The following is a 6,000-nucleotide window of genomic DNA, read 5'->3' as shown; positions in this document are numbered from 1 at the left end:
TATTGATAAGCTCGACCGTCGAAGGCGAATCTCAAGAATGGCCTGTGACGGGGGGTTATCTGGATCTGGAAATACGCATCTTTCAGATCGAGAGAGATAAACCAGTCTCCTGGGCGGATCTGCGCAAGGATCTGTCTGGTTGTAATCATCTTGAACGGCCGTCTCATGAGAGCCGAGTTCAGATGTCTCAGATCTAAAATAGGTCTTAATGCTCCGTCCTTCTTGGGAACGAGGAAGTAACGGCTGTAAAAGCCTGACTCGCTCAAGGAAGGATGAACCTGTTCTATGGCCCCTTTGCGCAGCAGCTTCGCTATTTCTGCTCGAAGCAGGTGCGCTGCTTCTAAACCCACTTTCGTCTCCGTCTGCGCTAGAAGCGCGGGGGGCGACGAGCGAGTTGAGGCGAATAGCCGTGTTTTGTAGTGTTCAACACCCATTCTGACGCGCCCTGAATAGCTTCCCATGCTTTTGCACGCATAGCTAGGGGTCGAATGGTCTCTGGGTTCAGATCGCCGCGCTGCGCGGGATGGAGAACCTGTATCGGAGAGGATGGGGCGGCGCGCGCGCCGCCGGTGCTCGAACACGGGGGCTGATAAACAGTATTGGCCGGCTGTACAGCGTTCAGTAGCTCGGTCCTGAAGGATGGAGCGCGTTTTGCTGTCAAACACCCCTGGCGCGAGAGCGGCGTGGGGGATATAGTGTCTGAAAGTGAGTGCGCGTGCTCGTGAGCGGGCGCAGGGTTTACACTTATAACACGGCCAGTGTTTTGGAAGCTTTAGAGGGTCTGTAACCCGGGGTAACCGTATGGCAGAGCGAGCAGCGAGTAGGTGTGAGCACAGAGTTGTGGGCACATTTACTACACTTAATACTCGAGCGGCGTGTTTCCGCTTTATGAGAGAGCGCTCTGAGCGCATTACCATGGGAACCATGTTGTGTGAAGCAGTGAACACATGGGAGTGGGCACATTTTCTATACTTAATATCCCCTCGGCCTGAGCCGTTGCAACTCGAGCAGCGGGTAGGTGTGAGCACAGAGTTGTGGGCACATTTACTACACTTAATACTCGAGCGGTGAGTGTCCACCTATGAGAGAGCGCTCTGAGCGCGTAACCATGGGGACCGTGTTTGTGCGAAGCAGTGAGCACATGGGAGTGGGCACATTTCTACACTTATGACACCCTCGGCCGGAGCCGGAGTGTTTCGGGGCTTTAGAGGGTCTGTAACCCGAGGTAACTGAATGGCAGAGCGAGCAGCGGGTATGTGTGAGCACAGAGTTGTGGGCACATTTACTACACTTAATACTCGAGCGGCGCGTGTCCGCTTTAAGAGAGAGAGCGCTCTGAGCGCGTTACCATGGGGACCGTGTTTGTGTGAAGCAGTGAGCACATGAGAGTGGGCACATTTTCTACACTTATCTTCAGCTAGAGCTGGAATGTAGTGAGCTTTAGAGGAACTGCAACCCGGGGTAACTGAGTGGCAGAGCGAGCAACGGGTAGGTGTGAGCACAGAGTTGTGGGCACATTTCCTACACTTAGTACTCAAGCGGCGTGTGACCGCTTTAAGAGAGTGCGCTCTGTGGACGTTACCGGGGAGACCGTGTTTGTGTGTAGCCGTGAGCACGTGGGAGTGGGCACATTTTCTACATGTATAACACCATCGGTGTTATAGGAAACTGATAGAGCGAGAAGCTTTGATGGCTCATAAGTTTAGACGCTCATAAATACTCAAGCACCATCCTGCGAGATACGGGTTCGCTTTCTGTATGTGAGAAAGCTGGCCGCGAGCTCGGAGAAGCCAGCAGAAAAAATTATTTATCTGCCGTCAGAGCAGGATTCGAACACGGGACTCCCGCGTGGAAGTCCAATGCTCTGCCACTGAGCCACAGGAGCACACATAAACTTAGTTAGTGCGAGCATATGACCGAGCGATGTTTCGTTTCGGCGTTTGTTTGCAGACGCGCGCGTGTAATAAAACAGGCTCGTTACTGCAGTATAGTATTTCCAGCCGCCTGAACTTGGAGGGGACTGAGAATATACGAGGACGAAAACACTCTCACTTCCTCTTTTCGCCGGTGCTCGTGACGTCCGCTCTGATGTCCCTTGAGAACGGCGCAGTTGCGCGGCTCGAACAAGGGAGAGAGAGCGGGAAGATGTCATCATGTGCTATGACATCGTATGTTTGCAGGCGTGCGTGTATTAAAACAGGCTCGTTTACTGCAATATTGATATTTCTAGTCGCCTGAGCTTAGGAGGGGACTGAGAAATGTGTGAGAAACGGAGGTGGCCGGAGAGTGACGCGCGCGACCGAGACGCGGGGTAGCTTTCTTATAACGTAAAGGAAGCCAGCCCGTGACCGTCTACTCCTGACATCCCTTGTGAGCGGCGCGTTTGCGCGGCTCGAACAGAGGGGGAGAGCGCAGGGAGGGGCGTGCGTCGTCCGGGGGGTAGCTTTCTTGTAACGTAAAGGAAGCTATAGCCCGAGACCGTCCGTTTCTGACATCCCTTGTGAGCGGCGCCGTTTGCGCGGCTTGACAGAGGGGAGAAAGCAGCTGTCTAAGAAAACAGCGCTGTCTGCTTCATCCCCTGAGGCGACGGCAGTGCGGGCGGAGCCGGCCGCTGCGCGTCGGGAGGTGGGGGGGAAAAGGAAAAAGCGAGGCTCGCGGGAGGGGCTCCGGCGAGCGCTCAGCTGTCATGGAAGCCCAGGCAGAGAGCGCACACCACGTGGCGGTCTCCGTCGCTGAGCGCGGCTCTGCACGAGCCACAGGATGAGCGAGGCATTTGCAACAACGCCTCGTGCTCTTTTAGATGCAAGTGTGTCGCGGCGGACACACAAAACACACAACACAGAGCAAGAAAAGGATATATATGCCGGATGGCGCAGCAGGCAGGGAAGGCTGAAGGCGGCGAGCGGCCGGCGTCCTCAGGCTGAAATCCTCGGCGTGCTGGTCGCTTGATTCGACGGCGGCTTCCTCGGAGATCAGCGATGCGAAGAGCTTCGCTGAAGAGACAGAAATCAGCGAAGCAGCCTCTGTACCTTGCTTAAATACGCTAAGCCACACCCCTATGACGGGCTGTGACGCATTAAGCGCCAAGCGCGCTCATTGGACGTGACGTCACACGCAAGGCTCAGCCATAGGCTGCTGCAGTTGCCGCAGAGCAGCCAATGGGCACGCGATTCGCCTGCCCTAGGTCTGCAGGCTGCCGCACTGCGTTGACAAGATTTAAAAAATTAAGGATCATTTTTGGCTTCAGTATCTCGAGAAAGGAGACTTTCCCGCAGCGTAAGCTAGCTTACGCAATACGAGAGAACCTCTCGTAAGAGAACATTAAAGGGTTAGTTCAGGATTTTAGACATGAATCTCTATAGCTTCCCCATAAGCAGTGTGGTGCATTGACCATGACTTACCCCCGACAGCGTCCTGTGAGCCGAGCTCCGGTCCAGTTTTGGTCAAGATGAAATTAGTCCGGCAAGTTTGCTGGGGTCACGGCAATAAAGCTTTTTTCTTCTCAAATCAATATGTGTTCAAAAGAGTGATATATTTATCATAATGCATTTATCGACAAATGGCTGCATAAAATAATTCATTTTGGGCTTAGAAGCACCAAACCACTAACCAGCCAGTAGCACATCTGCTTCTCATGTCTGGGGGAAGCCCGTCGATTATGATTTGGATCGGCAAAATGTGGAAGGGAGACGCTTTAAAAATGGGGATACCAACAACATTTAATTTAAACATGCAATTTTCTTCTAGAAACAATCTCTGTTGTATTATTTTCATGTTAACACTGTGAAGCTGCTTTGATACAATCGGTATTGTAAAAAAAACCCAATACAAATAAAGGTGATTTGACTTGACTACTAAGCCAATAAAATGGCATCCACTATCCAGTGAGACAACCTGTGCTTGGAGAGAGCCTTTCCCTTCAGCTTCCCACCATAACAGACAAAGAGCTGGTCTGAGGTCCTGAAACACCGTGTTCTGTCTACATAAGCACGGAGGGTGCGTATTGGACAGAGCAGTGCCAAGGCTGGGTCTGCCTCCTCCGAGGGCAGCGCTTGCAGGTTCACCACCTGATCTCTGAAAGGAGTGGTAGGATGTATCCAGGCAGGGGTCTCAAAATAATGTGAGAGTTAGCCGGCCCGAATTCCAGGCACACTTTACCAACCGAAAATGCCTGCAGGTCCTCTGCCCTCTTGATGGAGGCCAAAGCGTCCAGGAGCGCTGTCTTCATAGACAGGAACTTAAGCTTCACTGATCGCAATGGCTCAAAGGGAGCTCTCTGAAGGGCTAAGACCACTGCGAGGTCCCAAGAGGGTATAAGAGGAGAGCGAGGAGGATTTAGGCCCTGTCCCATTTCTCCCCCCTTAAAACTTCCACTTGGTTTTGAGTGCCCTCAAAAGTAAAGTCCCCTCAACGAGGGAAGTGGAGTTGAAGAATTTTCCCTATGAAATGGGACACCACTATATGCAAATTAGCGCGGCAAACCTCACTACATCACGTGCAGCAAACCTCAAACCTCACTACGTCACGCGCAGCGCCGACGTGTCTACTAGAGTTCTCAAAGGGTCGGGTCGGCCCGACAAACCCGACGGGACCCGCGGGTTCGGGTCGAAAATATAATCAAATGACTCGGGTCGGGTCGGACCTCGGGCTTAATCTTTTCCGCTCAGTAAAAAAACAACAAAAAAAACAAAAACATTTATTACTCATCGTTGCTGTTTACCATACAGAAAGGTTGGCAGCTGTGTGTAACGTGCATCATGGAGAGGGGCGGGGGCAGACCTGACGCCGCTGCGTGCACGCCTTTAGCCTGGAGAAGAAGATGGAGTTGGTGAAAAGTAAACTTGCCGCAGGTGAATTCACCGTCGCTACTACAGCCTATTTATATATTTAAAGTTTATTGTTTCAGTTGTTTGTATTGTTAAAAGGCGTGAACATTAAAGATTTATTTGAATTCCCATCTGCTGGTCATGATAATAGCCTACGTGTATGAAAAAAAAAAAAAAAAATTCCGACGCGGCTTCGGGGCCGCGGGCCGGGTTCGGGCAGATAATTCATGTTTATGTGTCAGGTTACATTGGGTCCGGGCTTTAAAAGCCTCGGGCCGGGTCGGGTCGGGTTGTAATTTTCAGGCCCGTTGAGAACTCTAGTGTCTACTACTACTACTATTTTCATTCAGAAAATTTAGACGCTGCCACTTTAAGACCGAATGCAGATCTAATAATACACATTTTCTCCCAACTATTCCACAACTAACTCCCATTTAAGACATAAACTGTGTTAAAGTGAATCTCCAAACCGGTCATTTATCCATATTTTTGTCTGTATTTGATCGTTTAGACGCGCACATGAAACTCAAAGTACAGTTTGCTTGTCTAGTTGCAGTCCGTTTCCGAACGCACGCCGCCATGGGAACAATGTCAACGCACGTCTCTTGCGCGGATCATTGTGCTTATAATAGCTCTTTTTACAACCAAACACCTCCCGCAGTTTATAATCAGCAGACACTGCATTTTACAACCATCACTGATTGTGCTCAGTGCTGTTTGGGTTTAACGTTAGGGAAAAGTGACAGCGCGCTGTTAAGAAAAAGATGAAGCACTAGACGAACGCGGCTAGTTTTAAATAGTTTTACCTCACATCTTCTTTCTATAATCCTTGGAAGCCAAAATCGAAAATAAAATTAGATGAACTACTCAGATCAGATGTATATTTGATGGGCAGACTCTCTCGAAGCACTCGGCAGATATCATCAACATCGTATAGATAGCTTCGTGAAATATTTTCTAACATTAGTGTTCAAAACTTAACAGTCCTTTGGATGTGCATCAAACTAACATATTCCAACATATTTAGAAATTTTTTGCTTATTTGCGAAAATATATCTACAATTTAATTGTTCCTTTCCAGCGGTGTCCGCCATCTTGTTTAAAAAAAATTAACCGGCTTGCTGAGTCCGCAAGGTATCCTGGGTAATTTCATCTTCCACTTCGTTTTAAGCCT

The sequence above is a fragment of the Rutilus rutilus genome (assembly GCF_951802725.1).
Source record: "Rutilus rutilus genome assembly, chromosome: 8".
Lineage (NCBI taxonomy): Eukaryota > Metazoa > Chordata > Actinopteri > Cypriniformes > Leuciscidae > Rutilus > Rutilus rutilus.
The sequence above is the reverse complement of the archived record's forward strand: the minus strand, read 5'-3'. Positions refer to the sequence as shown.